The following is an 18,515-nucleotide window of genomic DNA, read 5'->3' on the forward strand; positions in this document are numbered from 1 at the left end:
AATAAAACATAAATTATATTCAAACACTTAAACTAACTGTTTTCGGATATTTAAAAACTGGTAAATTTTTATTCAAAGACTTCGAGTGTAACACCAAACTCGAAAGTTATAAGTTTGGTTTTATCACTAAAAAGTTTTATAGAAAAATATTCATTTCACAAAACAATTAGTTCGAAATTAATGCAATAGATTCATAAAAAAACAAGAATTAAAATATTGTAATAAAAGATGGTATAGACATAAAAATATCAGTCCGGTGATGGACCATGTTATCTGTGTCGAGAGAACACTGTCAGGAGGCCGGAAGTGCGCTAGAAAAAGTACCCGGAATTCAGTAATCTCAGATGTTGATGCGCCTTATATAAAATAAAAAATAAAAATTATAATATATAATAAATATAATAATGAAGAATATTGCGAACTAGTAAGTAGCGTAGTTTTTGGATATACAGGATCGTTGTGTCTATCATTGGGTGTTGGTAAAATTTATTCTAAGAGACACATCTAAATAAATGTATAAAAGAAGTAAATATCTTTCGATTTTTTCGTAAAAACACAACGACTAATTGTTTGTTGAAATGATGTTAAATTACCCATTTTCCTTAAAGAAGAATTATTTTCTTCGACTTTTATTTGTTTTAATTTTCAGTTTTTCTCACAACTTTCATTTAAAAAATACTCACACACACATGCACTCGTAAACAGAGATTTTATAAATACAATAATATAGGCACAGTAACACCTAAATTTGAAACACACTAAAACCATTTCCGTTTCAACGGAACCTTCTGACTTGAAAACTGACCGAGAAATTGGATAGATTTTTCACTTTAAAACCTATCGCGTGATATTCTTTTCTGGGTGCCTCGTCTTTCGCGGAAGACGTCCAACATACCTGTTCATCTATGGTGGACAGTGATTCTAGAGTTACGTATATTGAACTATAACTTCCAGCCATTATAATCCATGGCTTACCAGTTAAAATGACCATATATGGATTAAAAACGAAAATCCTGGTCCAGTAATCTTTGCTTACTTTTCATTTTTGTACATCTTAAAAGCGAATTAATTTTTAAAGTGGCATTGAATCAATATTATTAAAATAAAATTTACATTTTATAATTTAAAGTTTCCTTTTACGTTTATAAAATTAATATAGTTTTGGAATATTCCCTTTCTCCGACTGTTTAGACTAATGGTTATTTTTAACCACAATTTCCGTCCAAATGCCAGGTAATTGAATAAAATGAGGAACGATAGCTTTGGCTGATGGGAATTCTTCTTTTTTTATAATAAAATACTTCTTCCCTCGAACTGTCCTTGTAATTATACATTTTTCCTTCACTTTTCCTTCAGTTAAAAGAAAATATAAGATAATAGAAAATTTTCGTTAGTTCTATTTGTGTAGATCGTATTTAGTGCCCGCACTAGTTTTTTTTTGTCTAGTTTGTACTGGTTGCTCTCCTTAGAACATGATCATCAGAGAAATACCGACCTTCATTCAAGAACGAGACCTTGGACTATATATATATTTATGCAGTCGACTTACATGGAACCCACATGTAGGACTAAAATACAAGAACTGAACATACGTTATTGAACAACTACACTGCTGGAACGGACATTAACTATGAACATAATGTTATTGAGACTTCTGAAGGCGAACTTTGGTGCTCTGGAAACTGTAAAAACATCCAGTGAATCTAATACAACATCAAGTCCAACGCCATATTGTCAACGCTCATATTCAGATCTCCAAAAAAAGATCTCAATATTGCATTAGTTACAATACTAATTCTTGCTCCCTAAATTTCCACAATAACCTAGCAGCCCATCTCAATCCCGTTCATCCCGTACATCTTTCAACAATCCTCCACGTCGCTTAAAACGACCTCGCAACCTCCTAAACATCTAGATCCCCAATTCCTATCCATGGAATTAGTTCCAGCACTGGCTGCCTTCTCTCAGCATCCTCTCTCATTGTATCTTTGTCCTATAGCAGAGGTGTCAAACTCAATTAAACCACGGACCACTTGGTGCAACAGGCAAGATTCATGACGGGCCACAACGTATTTACAAATTTTTCCTCGTTTTCCAGTATCTGGACTCAGAGATTGAGAACAGTCAATCTTCATTAAGGTAGATAGATGTTTATCCAGTCAATCTTGATCTGTATGCCGTTTTATTTAATTTCATAGACGGAAATAGTTGCTCACACAAGGACGCACTCCAAAAATAACACTAAATTTGTACAGCAAACATTTTTGGATATTTCTCACCTAAATAAAAATATATCTTAGGAAATCCTACTTCGTACCGAGAGTGGCAGACATATCGCTTCTAAACGTTGCCAGAAATAGTCACCGCGTTTATACAAGCCCCACTGGCCCCCAAGAAAGGCCCCCTGGGCCACGTGTATACTTGTCTTCATTAGTTAAAGGGTTAACGAGTGGATTGTGCCTACGGTATTGCCTCAATCTCCTAAAAGCGCTATTTTCTTCATAATATTTTTTTTTTATATTTTAATTTTATTTCAGCACATCGTAGGCCACAAAAGATTACCTCTGAGGGCGCCAGTTTGACACCCCTGTCCTAGAGGAATCATCGCCCATAATTCAAAGGAAGGTACCTGGCACTACACAACTATAAGTACAATAAACATCAAAATAATAAATTATTTGTAAAAAATTAATTAAAATTGGTAAAATGCTAAATTTTGGCCGATATTTTAAATTATTATTAAAAATATTGAATGACGCACATATTATGCCGCCAAGTTTTATTGTAAATTCATTTTTCTTTTTTTGTATCACCAAATACGAAGAGCAGATTCAGATGGAATGATTTTGAAACAAACCAGAAACGAAACTTCTATTATTAATATTTTATTAAGAAGATGTTACTAATAACCACATTTGAGAATGTATTTAAATAAATCTGAATAAGTTGTACCAATATTCCTGAATTAAATATAATATATAACTCGATAAAAATAAACGTAAAAATGTGCCGAGCAGTATTTTTACTTCCGTTACACGGACAAAACACAAAATAAATTATTTTAGACAGGGACTCGCCATTTTTTTTTAAATATCTATCTATAGAACCACATCACAAGCAACTATAGTAAAATTCTACAACCGGAAATAACATACTCTTCCTTCCTGTAGTGGATGATGAAGGCTGTGACATTGTTCTCTGCATTAGTCAGCATTTCGTGTAATATTACTGTTTTTATTTCGTTCATTTAATTTTCAGCATTATTTATACAAAAAATAAATTATTTTGTTTATTAGTTGATTAATTATTACAATTATACAGACCTAGAAATATCTTGACTTTATCTAATAATTATGTTATTATTTCGTATTATTTCTTTCTCTCAAAATTTTAGATGTGATAAGAAATGTTCACTTCCTTTGGGAGTCCAAATGTAGAAGATAAAGAGTTCTTGCATGAACTTTACTGGGGACAGGTTTGAAAAATTTGAATTAAATGTTTCAGATTTACATTTATGCAAATTGGATGCTATAGTTAACTTAAAAAAGGTAGGAACTGTTTTCAAGTCAAACCTAAAAAACTAATCGATCAGTTCAGTAACATGGTACTTCCGTTTGATTGATCACAAGCATATTATCGATATCAACGCTGAAACTTAAGATAAATATCAAATTTTCATTTTCAACTATAACTGATCGATCATACCATCAATAAACGCACAAATACAGATCAATTTGTAAAAATCTTCTTTTTTTTTTGTTTAGACATCACAGCCTAAAAACGGATATTTCTAAGAAAAACTTAATGTTGGAAATCTTTCATGTTAGCCATACTTTCCTTATCTAGTGTAGTAGGGGAAAATAAAAACGATGATGTCAATTACTGATCGAAAATTGATTGAACAGAGACTTCATACAACTTAAAAAAAGTTGAATAACTCTTAGTCGGCCTTTAATGTAGATTTAACAACGTGTCAGAATGAAATGAAGAGTTTATGGCTGCTATCTAAAGGAATTTCTTTAAAACATCTAAATCTAATTAACACCATTTCTCTTCAATAAGAGATTAGATCTATGTCGAAGGAGATCCAAGATTTTACTGTAAGCGTGCGTTACATCCAAATGCAGAAGACGCTGGAATTTTAGGAAGGATTAGTCTCTAGTGTCCGTAGTTCGGAAGCCGCACGACCTCATCAAGGTTGGACTCAAGTGAGAACAAGGCCGGAAGGGCTAGGGCCACAAATAGGGCTAAATTAAGAACACCGAAGGGACCAAATCCTAAAGCTGAAGATGAAGAAAACTCTGTAATGTATGTTAACTCTGAAGATGAATATTTAGAGTATAGAGAAAGGTGGTTGAACTTCCTTCTTCAGGCCAGCAGATGAGCGAGGTGCACTGTCTGGTAGCTTGGAAAGAAATGAGATTAAACATAGCAAAGGATATAGATGCGAGGCTACAGAAGTTACGGACGGAACCAAAAGCGCGGCAAGATACGATGGCGGGTAAGATAAACCTGTGTACGACTGAACACCCACCTTTCTTCCACTTTAGAGTGTCTAATTTTCGAAACCAGTTTAAGGTCTCTCGAAGTTCTAGTATTTGGTTTGAAATTCTCATTCGCTTTCACTCTTCATACGAACACCTCTTGCCTAAATCTCTCACTTGATTTAAGCGACAAGAAATGATCCACTCGATACAGACAGAGTAAAAGGCAATTTAAGCAACAGATCGAGTCTACTATAAGAGGAAAACATCTCTTATACTACACTTTCCTAAAAAGGTGTTGGTCTGGTGGTCAAGAGCATGGCTTTGAAAGTGAGAGATCCCCAGTTCGAATCCCAGTTCGTCCACGACACCTAATTGGTAGTTGGACGTTAAGCCCCGCCTAAAAAAATAGGCGATTTTAGATTAGCTATTGTTATTGGCTCCAACCCACTCCTTAAATCATTGGCTCCTCTTCCTAATCTTTTCCTATACAATATCCCAATAAAATATTGTTCCTCTGTGAAAATCCTTGGTATCACTTTCGATCAAAACCTATCCTGGAAAAACCATGTTTCCCAAATCTCTCGTCGTTCCATCCATATCCTTAAGCAGTTTAATAGTTCCCGTCACCTTTTTCCCCAATTAAGACCCGGCAACTCCTAGTTTCCTCTATTATTTTCCCCCATTTCGACTATGGTTGTTTAGTGTATGGCGGTCTTTCTGGTGATATTGAAGCTAAGCTCAAGCGCCTCATGAACTGCTTCATAAGATTTATTTTCAGCATTTCCAGAGACTCTCGCATTTCGTACTGCTACTATGAGTTGAAGTGGCTTTTACCTGTCTATCGCCGCCAATATCTTTTGGCTTCTTTCCTTTTTCAAGCCATCCAGTCTCAAAGGCCATCCTATATTTTTCAACACTTTAAGATTAAATCCTCCATCCATTCCCGTAACACTAGATCTTGCTCATCTGATCTCTATATTTCCTCTCACCGTACCTCATCCTTTGACAAGTCCTTCCTAATACGTGCTACCTCTCTCTGGAACTCTTTGCCATCATCTGTCCGTCATGCTCCTACTCTATCTATCTTTAAATCCCGTCTATTCAGTTATCTCCTTTCTATCCAGCTTCCTCCGAAATTCTAATTGTTTTAATTTATTTCCTTAATCTCTGCTGTTATTTTTATTTTCACTTTTTGTAAATACTTATTTATTTATTTATTTTCTGTTTAATCACAGGCCAAACTGTTAAGGCCTCTATTTGTTCCTGTATTTATTCTTAGGGGACAATTGTCCCAGAATAATAAATTTCTTTTCTATTTCTATTACTTTACTTTACTTTTACTAGCCTACGAAGTAGAATTATAGTGTTCTGCCACGTTACAATAAAATATTCTTCGCAAAATCTTGTTCATTTCTATGTATCCAACCGAATTATTCATAATGACATCATATTCCAATTTCTATCCAACGTAACCTCATTCCAAAAAAGTATTTCTACACATCCTTTAGTTGGCGCTCAAACAATTCCTTTTTGACTGACAATCCACTTAAATCTCTTTTAAGCGGCAATGGCCTAATGATTCGCACGTGCGAATCTACGTTTGTTGAAAACAAAAAAAATTTTGTTACCTTAACTGCTCAGTTTCACTTATTTTTAAACCCAAGATTGTATAAATAATATACTAGATAAAAATAAAAGACTAATGCTCTACAAAATTGTATAGAAAAATGTTGTTTAAAGTGGTCTTGTTAAATAAAAGATGTGTGCGACAGGTTAGCTGTATAACCGTGCCAGTATTTAGTAGTTCTATGACCGTGTATTTAAATATAAACAGTGCCAAATTTTTTTATTTAGTAGTAAAAAAAAATCACGGATGTACCCTTCTACCTTCTAGCTCGAGGGATTTGTGTAAACACAATATATTTATATAATTATAGCTGGCTAGTAAACATTTTGTAGCGTCACTCACTTTGCAAAATGTACTTGAGAGTGGTCAATACTCCTGAATATAAGATCGCCTTGGCCTCAACACTACAAGGGCGATATCACCATTCTCGGATAAATTTACTTAATGCTGCCTGCCCATAGTTTGTTCACTTTTTGTTTTTTTAAACTTAGCTAACTACAGAGTTGAGTGATACAACATTAAGTTCAAACTAGTATAATATTAGAACTTGGCAAAAATTGCTATCGATTTTGTTTTTAACCTTATAATTATGGTGTGAAACGCCAATGAAACAATGTTTATTTATTTTATTTTTAAAATTAAATTGTAAAAGACAAAATTTAGACTTCCACTTTCATTTAAGGGAAATGTAGCGACCAATTTAGATTTTATGTAGTGCTTTTTTTAGCAGAAGGAATGTTTTGATTCCCCTGTTTTTGAACAAAAATTTATATACGAGTATATAATTATATTATTTTGCGAATGGTAGTTCATCTTTCAGAACAAAATTCCTTTAAAACAAAACAAAAAATCGACGAAAAGACTCTGGGTATTATCAAAGTAATCAATAATTGCTAAGAAAATTAAGAAAAGAGTGGGAAAAATTGGAAGAAAAGTTGGAAAAGATTCTCCAAAATATGATGATGTATTCCACCTGTATTTTGACAAACATTCTTAACTGAACCACACCTTATAGCTTTTCTTGATAACTCTGCTTATTTAAACTTTGATAAAATTGTTGAAAACTGTATCTAAAACGGTATCTAAGAAAATAAAATTCTCATACAGGCTTCTCGTGCATTTACATATTTTAAATGTATAATCAAAATCAATCTCAGTAAGTACAATTTATGAATGATTTATGTTATAAAAAAATAACAAATATTTAATAAATAATAAAAATAAGTGTATAACTTTGAAGAAAAACAAAAATTATTGAACATTACTTACACGTAGTAAACATGATGTAGAAAATAGCATTTCTTTTTGTAATTTTAATGATAAATTTCGTTTATTTTTTAGTTATACATTATGAAAAAAGTCAGTAAAAAATTAAATATAAACTTGTGAGTCTTCACGCCATTTTTTTTTTCGAATAAGTTTAGCCCGAAGGCATCGAAAATGATTTTGGTTTTTGTTATAAATGAGCCTTCACTGCACAAACTGATTAACTCTTCAGTTTTTGAAAAATCTTAAATTTAATTGTCAAAGCACTTGGTTTAGTCATAGCTTCTTTTTGTATTTATAATAAATTTCCCAAATAATAAATATTAACACCATTAAAAGACAAAACGTTGTTGGCTATTGAATAATAAATAATTTATTTCAGAAGCCATTTTTTTGATTAATTCAGTGCTCTGATGTAAATAGTTGGCTATAATTCAAACTCAAATTCAGTAGCAGCCGCTAAAGGATAACGGTACATTTATTTTTAAAAAAAATGAATTTTAAAAAATAATGTACATTGTTTCATTCTCCACTTTTTTGTATTTTGGAGTTAATGAAGCTGTGCAGTGAATGGCTCACATAAAGATGTCCGCGTACTTATAATATTTGTTTTACTGGACTGCAGCTGATCGTATCTGCCATTAAAAAGAAACCGTTTCACCATACGCCTTCTTGGGATTACACTATCTTTCCACTTACTTTGTAGTTTTGAGTGTAAATGTTAAAAAAAAATTAAATAAATAAAATCCCATAACTTCAACTAACTCCATTTTCATTGTATATTTGAAAGAGACCGTAATCCTAATAAATAACATTTTAAACGTTAAAGCGGATTATAGTTGCTGAAAAAAAAAAGAAAAAATTTTGGAGAACAGAGTTACCTCTTCTTCCATTTTACATAGAAATAGTATTTTAAAAATGATGCGGGTACTAAGAAATAGTGAGTGCGGTCTAAACCAGGGAAATGAGACTGGTCCAGTCAGCCTCCTTCTTTCTCAACTGCTCTTTGATGATTTATAACGATGTTGGTGGTACCTAGTATTTTTCGGTACTCGACGACTATTAAAGAGCCTTTGAACATAGTGTTAAATTTGTTTTGTTTTTTTTATACTCTGGCTGAGTTTTTGTTTTAAAGATAATTTGATAGTCATGATCTGCGGGCAAAAACAAAAAAGTAGGATTTGCGTTGCTGAAATTATAGAACTATACCTGGAACTAGCTTCATTCTTTAGCTATCGATCGATTTTAAGAATTCGACCATCATAAGATATTTTATAAGATTAATGAATCACACATAATGCTAAAAGACACATAAGTACACGTGATGCTTATAGAATTTATGTAAACGGGATGTTTAATTAAACATTTAACAATAACTAATATAGGTGAACTTATCAAGTGTCTTTCTCCTAAATAACTTTGGCAATAATTGAGTAAATTGAAATAAATATTTGCAATTAAATGGTAAAATTCTCCTTATAAGACTACCGAAATAAGGTGTTGGTGTCAAACTGGGCCAAAACTTAACTGCTAGAATGGCTCTCTGTGATTCTAGCAATGGACAAGAAAATAATTGAAGGACGACAGTTAGTTCGACAATCTGGACAGTTCTGACAATCTCTAGAGAGAGATATGGTCGATCGAGTTGAAGGAAAAGCACAGACAAATTAATAAAATTGTAAATTGTAAATTTGGTGTGGGCAAGACTCCCTCATCTAGCGAGAAAATACTATGCAAGTACTGGATTGGACAAATTATATTCCTCTAGTATTTCTATTTAACCTTCTATATCTTATTAACTATTATCACTAAAACATTGCAATTTATATCAAATATAGAGTTAACTTTTCTCTAAAATTTGGTAAAGAATTCATTGAATTCTGTACAGTACGAAGAGAGATATAAAGGTTTAAAATTTGAACGTATTTACTTTGTTAATCTTAAATTGAATTAGTTAGTTCTTTAGTTCAATTATTGATATTATCTCTCATTAGCATTAATTCTCTTGGGATAAAATTAGTATATATTTTCGTTTTACTGACGTTTCGGCAAATTCGGCCATCTTCAGGGTCTATACAAAGGAATGATACAACAACATTATAAAAACAATCTTACGTTAAATCATATTCTACCAGGTAAGTACCACACTGATTGGAAGGCAGGAGTTGAGTCTTGAAGCTAAACTGGTGCTATATAAAACGTTATTTCTGGCTGTGCTCCTCTATGGCTCTGAAAGCTGGACGTTGGACTGGATAGACATGCAAGTAAGCTGAAGGCTGCTGAAATGCGATTCCTGAGGCATATCCTAGCATAAACTAGGAGAGATTGTATCAAGAATGCGCAGATAAGAGAAGATTTGAAAGTACATCCAGCGCGGCAAATTTTGGAGGCCCGACAGTTGGGATGGTTTGGCTATGTTTTGAGAATGGAGGATGGACAGAAGGCCAAACGAATGATGGCTGCCAGACCTGTTGGCAAGAGAGCAAGAGGCAGACCTGCCAAGAGGCAGGAATAGATTGAAAGTCTCGGCCGAGTTAGAGGAGAATCTCTTGCGGGGATGAGAAGGAAGACACGGGATAGGGATCGATGGAAGGGTTGGATTGGGGCAGCTTCTCCACGCGTCACGGCACAAAGGGGAAAGCGAAAGAAGAAGAAGTTAAATAAAAATTTGGAATATAAAAAAATTAAATAACCGTTTAAAAAGTAAAAAGGTTAGTAAATGGTAATATTCTTATTGCTTAAATTTCTATTTACTTAAGATTGTATTTATAATACTGTTGTACAATTCCTTTGAACAGATCCAGAAGAAGACAATAAATTGGCCGAAACGTTGGTAAAATAAGAAGAAATTTATCTTTACATAAAAAATTATTGATTGCTCCTCAATATCCCAAGAGAACCAATCAACAACAGTCGAAAACTAAACAATCCTGAGTGTTAATGCCATGTCATTCGTCTTCTTGGTTTACACTATAGCCTTGGAAGAACCTTGGCCTCTGCAACCACTTTCCTAGTCATCAAAACTATTTAATATTCAATCAATCAATATTTCTACTAGCCCTGTCCACAGGGCCGGATTTAGATGAAAAGAGGCCTCTAGGCTATTCCACTTATGGAGGCCCTTTCACCTCCCATTTTTAAGTTAGTAAATTACATGAGAGATAATGAAATACATCATACTGAGATATACAGGGTGAACCAGTAAGTTATGTCCATAGGCCTACTGTGTGTAGTACATCTGAAGTGGAGTTCAATGACGTATTGGCTAACTTCATATTTTCTACTGTTCTTGAGTGACGTCACTTTAATTTTTTTTCTGAAATCATTATTTTTTTTTTGCAATGAAAATGTTATTACTCAGAAAGTTTTAGTCCGAATTCGATTCTGATAACACGGTTAGAAAGACAGATAAATTTTCTAAAAATTGACACCATTTCAAAGCATAAGTTATCCACCAAACAGCCTCAATCTTCCTCCGAATACTGGAAAAATAAAATTAATCGAAATTTTTAAGAAAACTCATTAGGCCCTTACGTGATCATTATCAGACCTAGGTGCTGGCACTTTTTAGTAAGTTTCCTTGTTTAATGTGGGCTTAGAAAGCGTTAGAAACGCGGTATATCATTTTCCAGGATTCCTTTTATCTTCGTACGAGAAATTACGTTTGTTTTGCCAGAAAACTTGTTCACGAGCACTCAACAGTGTTAGTTTATCAAGTTGTTTAATTCATTGAAAACACTTTTAGATGGATCAGTAGTCAATTTTTAAAGTAGATTGTCTTAAAATAAGGAAGTCAAAGGTTACAAATTGCACTTTAAAAATTTACTTCTGATCTCTCTGAAATATTTGAGAAAATTTTAGGAAATATTTTAAACAAGTACTAATTTTATAATCGAAGGTATACTGGTTCACCCTGTATATCAATATGTTAAATGTTAATATAATATGTTATGTTATTAGAATAATGTAATTTTAATTTTGCTAACAATTTGAATGTAGGCCCCCTCTTGATCTTGAGGCCCTAGGCTGAAGCCTAGTTAGCCTATAGGAAAATCCGGCCCTGACTGTCCATCAGTATAATATAAATTCTCCACTCGATCTATAATGTAAAGCTCACATCGTTGAATCTTTCAACAGCAAGAACACCATTCCAGCAGAGTGTAAATATCCGTGCGGAAATCATAACAAATCAATTAAGTGACTAGAGTTACAAGTTATCAAATAGAAACCATCCTACAATTGATATACCAGCAATATCTTGGATATTCTTGTCTCACGGTACCTAGTTCTGCCACAGGAATCTTCCACATTTCGATGTGGCGTTGGAAGTAAATTGTTGCTCGCTCCATCCAGATTCCTGATTGTTTCAATGTGGATGCGATTTATTAACTATAAAGACAATAAGAATGCATATTGTTCTAACTTAATAATTGCAAGCTAATAATTTCTATAATTTTTCTTATGCATGTACCGCAGCAGTAAGGGATATAAAAATGTTTTTTCTTTTTTAAATAAAAACGATCGAAGCGTATATATACATATATTTCTAAAGCCGAAAAGTACTCTAACTTATGTGAATTTTAACTGCCTCAGGGGTATTATTTATTTCACTTACTAACTACACCCTCAAGGCAACTTATAGGCGTGACCTAACTATAATGTTAAGAGAACTATTGCTAACATAACATTGGTAACATTTACGTTGCCTTCGGCACCATTTCTATTATTTAAGGGGATTTATTTACTTTTTTCTTTTGTTAGATTCCGTTATTCACAATGAACTGTAGATAACAATAAACCAAAATTCTTAGCCCAAGTTTACATATAAAATGGCCAATTTCGTTTCTATGTTCCGCAAAATATTTACTTCATAATAAATGTATTATTTTTATTAAATTTAAAATGTATCTTTTATCTCATTCTTACGTCTTATCTCTCCGACTTGTTTCTTCCAAGTCAAACAAGGTTCTTCTTCTACTCTAATCCTTCCAATACTCGCTGGAGTTCCTCAAGGAAGCATTATAGCCCCCTTACTTTATATTCTCTATACTGCCGACCTGCCAACTCATCCGACTACAATTACTTTCACATTCGCCGACGACACTGCAATTCTTTCTCCTCATCTAGATCCTGTAACAGCATGCTGTGCACTCCAATCATACCTAAATCTTGAGCCTTGGCTGCAAAAGTAAAGTGTCAAAGTGAATGAATTGAAATCTAAATACATAGTATTCACTCTTAACAAGGAAACTCTCCCTCCTCTCTCCTTCCACAATACTTCTATACCAATTACTAATCAAGTACGATATCTCGGACTACATCTTGACAAACGACTAACATGGAACCCACACACAACACTCAAACGAACTGACCTCAATCTGAGGTATAAAATGTTGAAAAGGCTACTCGACAAACGTTCTGAACTGACCCTGACGAACAAACGAACACTATATACCGTTCTACTTGCCCCAATATGAATGTACGGAATACTACTCTACGGAAGTGGCAAAAAATCGAACATCAACCGACTTCAAACCTTACAATCTAAAATTCTAAGAACAATAGTTAACGCTCCCTTCTACGTCTCCAGTCACACAATACGCTCTGTTCTAAATATTCCTCTCGTTTCTTAAATAGACCCAATCTCAAAACACAAAACTTCACTACAAATCTACACAGTCATTACAATCCTTCTACTACAACACTTCCTTCATATCCACATCGCAGAGTAAAGCGTCAATGCCACGCGACCATCTCAATCCAAAACATTTAGCTGATCTCCTAGGATGGTTGCTGTGTAAGCTTGCCAACCTGGCGAACTAACGGCTTCCATCAATAAGCTTCATTATCGTTCATTCCACTCATGTCTCTGGGTGCACTTGCATGTGCGCGTGAATGTATGATACATAAATATGTGCATGTGCATTTGCGCTGTCCTTCTCATCTCTTTTGCTTGTTATATTGACTACAGTTGCAAAATAAAGAAACAAAATAAAAAAATAAAATAAAATAAATCGCAGAACAATTTCAGAAATAAAAAAAGAATTTTTGTGCTCTTGTTACACGCTAGTTGGTATTTGGTAGTACAAATTCTGTTTTATGCGTGTGTTTTGATCCAAGCGAGTACCTCTCTAAACTTATTTAAATCCAATAAACAAATAAGAAAAAATCAAATCAAACACTGGGTATAAAATCAAAAGACTTATAAAAATCCCAATTATATTTAAACAAGTCGATTAGTTCAGACCCGTTATCGACTCTGTTAAAGAGATAGAAACCGCATTTGTATAACCTCCCACTTCCTCTTCTACCCGCTGAAGTTACCATCTCCTCGATTTCAATGTAAATATTTATACTCTAGATTGAACTGTTAAACTGATAAATAACTCATATTTGTTGAATACTTATAACACAATACCTGATAAGATTAGGTATATCTTGTCCCAGGCTCGCCTAGAATTAGGAATAAAGGAATTGTTGCCTAACTGGATATGTTTCCGTCGTATATTTATTCTAAAATATTTCTCCTGTAAATATCAAATATGTACACACACATTATTATCAGTATATTGGATATTTATTGCTAAATGTGAAGTATTTAATGGAAAAAAGAAATGGTTCTTCCATTTAAGTTATTGGGTAGAATGTCTGATAAATGAATGGACCGAAATAATCTACTGAGGAACATCAAATCCTTCTGTAGGGGTAGTGAACCCCCCACAACTCATCCACTCTAGCGTAGGGGTAGTGAAACCCCACCACTCATCCACTCTAGCCAGAGGGAGAGGTTCAGCCCCCTGGGCACACAGAGAAGGGAGGCTCGACGAAGATATATAAGAACAAGAGGAAATTCAAAGAAGAGATTCAACTGGGATTGAATTCAGTGAGAGATCATATTGATATTGCGTTACATATTCAGTTCGAAGTTTCTGCTCAAAGTCTCACACTTCAGTTGTACACATCGTTTAGCCACGTCAGTCAGTCTGTTCGGTTCTTGTGTAAAGTATACAGTCCTTGGCAGTCAGTCACATACAAATATAATATCTTATACCGATACTAAAAGTGTTATTTATCAATCAACATCCACAACCAACAACTCTCTCCTCAACCATTACACTTCTTTTGTATCCTCTCGTTACAGTTCTGGCTACAGATTTTTCTTCAAATTTATTTGTACGATATTAAAATTATTCCAAAATAATATTAGTAGCTGAATACTCGTGCTTCACTACTGAAAGCATTATTATTATGAGCCTCATGGCACTAAAGGCAGCAGTTCGCCATCTTCTCAGACAATGAAGCAACCCTAAAAGCTTCAATATCGTACTGCTTCGTATCAAGGATCATGGATAAATGCTGCAGAGAACTTGAGGGCATAATTGGGCGAAGCCTAAGTTTTGATGTTAGTGCCCAAAGAAGTGTAAGAGGGTAAAGGAAGAGGCCTATAGACTTACCGAAGAAGTGAACTTTACGTGTTCCTTCAGCCCTTTTTGCAGAATTTAGTTCAAAAGATTGCCAGCCGGAAGTAATTGCTTCACTGAATTGATTTAAGAGTTTGTTTTTTTTTTATCGAAAACGAATTCTAATGTTTTATTCAAAACTTATCTTGTAAGATCTATGACTTTATTTTAAGCAATATCGCGGGTAAATTTTTCAAAGAGGTGTACGAGTCCCTCTAAAGTGACGTTTTAGTGTATAGTACAAGATCACTATCCTTAATTTTTTTTTAATCTTTTATTGAAATTCGGAACTGCAACAAGCAAATGCGATAAAGATAAAACAATATCAGGAATACGGATCGGAGAAGGCACCCAGTAGTGTCACTCCATTATCGTGAACATAGTACTACACCGTTCTTATGAGGAGAGTAGATCGCGGGGCCATCTTCTCTTCAATCTCCTGGGAGGATTACCTGGTAATGTGAGGGGAAGATAGGTGTTCTATGACAGGGTTAGGATGAGCTGCTGTAGAGGAATGAAATTTAAGAAAACGAGTTTTAGCAAGACCTTTAACGAAAGGGATTTTGAGGTCATTATGGATGGTGAGGATAGAAATATAGAACGGAGCGTTATGTAGTTTTCGTAGTATTTTTGATTATAAAGTCTGAATGCGTACAGATTTGGAACCTTTAGTCGATCCCCCATATTTCGATGCCGTATAACCAAATAGGTCGCAGTAACAGCAGGTATAAGAGTCTTTTGTTATGTAGGTTTAGTTTCGATGGTTTGTCAAGTAATCTGGCAAAAAGTTTTGTAGCGTAGGTTAGTTTCTTCGTCTTTTCTGTCTAGTATGGGGATTCCAAGTCAAACCGTTTGTCTAGTTACAGTCCAAGCTTAAAATATTATTAAGAATTAATTTATCTAAATTGATCTACTCGATTTCTTGAATACCTCAGAGCAGGGGTGCACAGCTCAAATAGAGTTGGGGGCCAAAATTCAGATAGAAAAGAATACGCGGGCCATAAAAATGAGTAAGATCAAAGAAAATATTTTTTAAAGATAAAATTTTTTCAATTTTAATTGTAAAGTGAATTTAATGAGGATTAATGTTCCATTTTTCGGCGACAAGTGTTTCGTAATCGGGAGACATATTTGGAGTAGCAGTTTTTAAAATATCTTCCAAATGATCGTCGTTCAAACATGATCGTTGCTTGTTTTTATTAATATTCATAAGCGAGAATGTCTGTTCACATAAATATGTGGTTCCAAATATGGAAAGGGTTTTCAATGCAACCTTTATAAGATTCATGTACTTTTCACGGTCTAAATGTTTATAGAAATCCTGCAAACCACTCTCTCTGTGCTTATAAATAACCGAACACTGCAATTCAATAACCTCCAACTGCAAACAGATTGGAAACTCCTCTGGATCAACAGAAAAAGGATCATGGACCAATTTAAATTGAATTTCTTCTTCTGTAGAAAGGGTGAACCTTCTCTCAAATTCATCACTCAAAAGATTAATTTGAGTTGCAAATTTTTTAATGAATCGATCAGAGCTTTTAGATACAGTGACTCCCATTAATATTGGGACAGTACATACAGAAGTTCAAAATTGACGAAAATTAAAAGTGGCACCCATTTATTCAAATTTTTATAAATTCATTTCATTTTATAATTACTATTAATTAAATAAAAACTATTTAAATAAGTACATAAAAATGTTTTGGTCGATTAAAAAAAATATATATAATAATAAGTGCAAATTCTACCTCTCACAAATATTGGGACACTATTATAATTTATAGTTTGTCCAAGGTTTTGCCCGAATATTTATACAATTTGTAAATATATACCTTAAGCATATATTCAATATGAAATTAATAATTAAATTAGTTTATATAAATCAAGCCACGTATAACATGTCGCGCAAAAATACAAATACAACGATTGAACAAAGAAAAATTGTAATTTCTTTGCACAAAGACAATAAAAAGTGTTAGAGAGACGGAAAAACTGATCGGACCTAAAACATCTACTGTGTGGAACATCATTCAGCGTTACCAAAAAGAAAAAGAATTGTTTCAATCCCACAAAAAGGCCGTCCTCGACTGCTCTCTGAGAGAGAGCAGCAGAGAGCAGCGTTATATATTAAAAGAATTAGAAAAGATCACCGACTTAGTGCTCCAAAACTTCTATGTGAAATTTTTGACATGTTCAGAGAGCAAAAATGGAGCAGAAACAGTTCGGAGAGTGCTAAGAAAACTCGACTATCATGGTAGAGTAGCCTGGAAGAATCCTTTTGTCAGTAAGATAAATCGTGCTAAGAGAGTGAAATTTGCCGAAAAATGTTTTAATGAAAATAGTGACTTTTGGAATGATATACTCTAGCGATGAATCAAAATTTAATATTTTTTAGCCAGATGGAAGGGTTATGGTCTGGAGGAAAGCGAATGCTGAACTCGAAAAGAAGAATTTACAGCCAACATTAAAGGGTTTTAAAGCTGCACCACCGGGTGAAGGTGGGTCAGTTATGGTTTGGGGCTGGATGTCCGCATCAGGATTTGGAGAATTAATGTTTGTTGATGGATTGATGGACAAAATGGTTTATAGTAATATATTAAAAAATAATTTGAAAAAAAATGCCCAAAAATTGGGTATTTTAGGGTCTTTTAAATTCTACCAAGAGAACGACCCCAAACCTACGGCTTGGGTGATACGCCAGTGACTGTTATATAATTGCCCAAAAGTATTCCAAACCTCTCCGCAGTCACCAGATCCTAATCCCATTGAAGATTTATGGCAATATTTAGCCAGTGCTTTAAGAAAAACGAATAATATCTAACAAAAATGAATTAAAACTATGTTTCCTGGAAGAATAGGAAAAAAACACCACCTGAATTAACCAAAAACTTGTTTCACCTACGCCTGATCGTTTGAGGGCTATTGTAAGTCAAAAAGCAATTATTAAATTGTTACCAACCAAATATTAAATAGTAGGAGATTTTAAATATTGAACATTTAAACTCTAGCACTTCTGGTGTCCCAATATTTTTGAGAGCCTTATTTTACACTTTTTCAAAAAGTGCTACCTAACAGTTTGGAATTTCATCGATTTATACTTATATATAATTTCCACAGATGTTACTAATGTTATTAAAAAAAAAAAAATTCCAAACTTTTGTATGTTGTTTTCATTTTCCTTTTAAATCATTTTGTAAAAGGTGTCCAAATATTAATGGGAGTCACTGTATGTCGATAATTGCTGTTGATACCGAGTAGTATAGAAAATTATTTTTAAAAATAATGTATTGCTGGTTCAAAATATGTAATAATTTTTGTGTATTTATAGTTTTTGTTTCACATTTGCTATGAAATGTGTTTGAATAGATTTAAAATAGACCAAAATTTCCTATTTTACAAAGACATAAAACTACATGCCATAGACACTGGTATAGGACAATTACAGTAAGTCAGCTTGTTTGAAAATTGTAAATATACCAACCCATCGATCTTATAATGGTCTGTGTTTTAGTTTAGTCCAGGATTATCAAAACATAAGAAGACAAAATTCTTCCCATAATTTGCTTCGCGGGCCGCATTCAACGGGTTGGCGGGCCGTATGTTGTGCAGCCTTGCCTCAGAGCATCACATTTACATTTCATGCATGAAGACTAAAAATTTCATTTGAATAAT

At 33.7% G+C, this 18,515-nt stretch overlaps 1 long non-coding RNA gene across 1 annotated transcript in view; it reads left to right on the plus strand.

Annotated features, from left to right (window-relative positions):
• The window catches only part of LOC141452280 (uncharacterized), a 23,422-nt gene extending 20,437 nt beyond the window's left edge, over positions 1-2,985 (plus strand). The window contains exon 3 of the long non-coding RNA XR_012457312.1: positions 2,538-2,985. This is a non-coding gene — a long non-coding RNA (uncharacterized lncRNA). The remainder of the gene's footprint in view (positions 1-2,537) is intronic.
• Positions 2,986-18,515: the final 15,530 nt, after the last annotated feature.

Source organism: Rhodnius prolixus, unplaced genomic scaffold (assembly GCF_049639745.1).
Source record: "Rhodnius prolixus isolate KJV_2025 unplaced genomic scaffold, Rpr scaffold_3, whole genome shotgun sequence".
NCBI classification, from domain to species: domain Eukaryota; kingdom Metazoa; phylum Arthropoda; class Insecta; order Hemiptera; family Reduviidae; genus Rhodnius; species Rhodnius prolixus.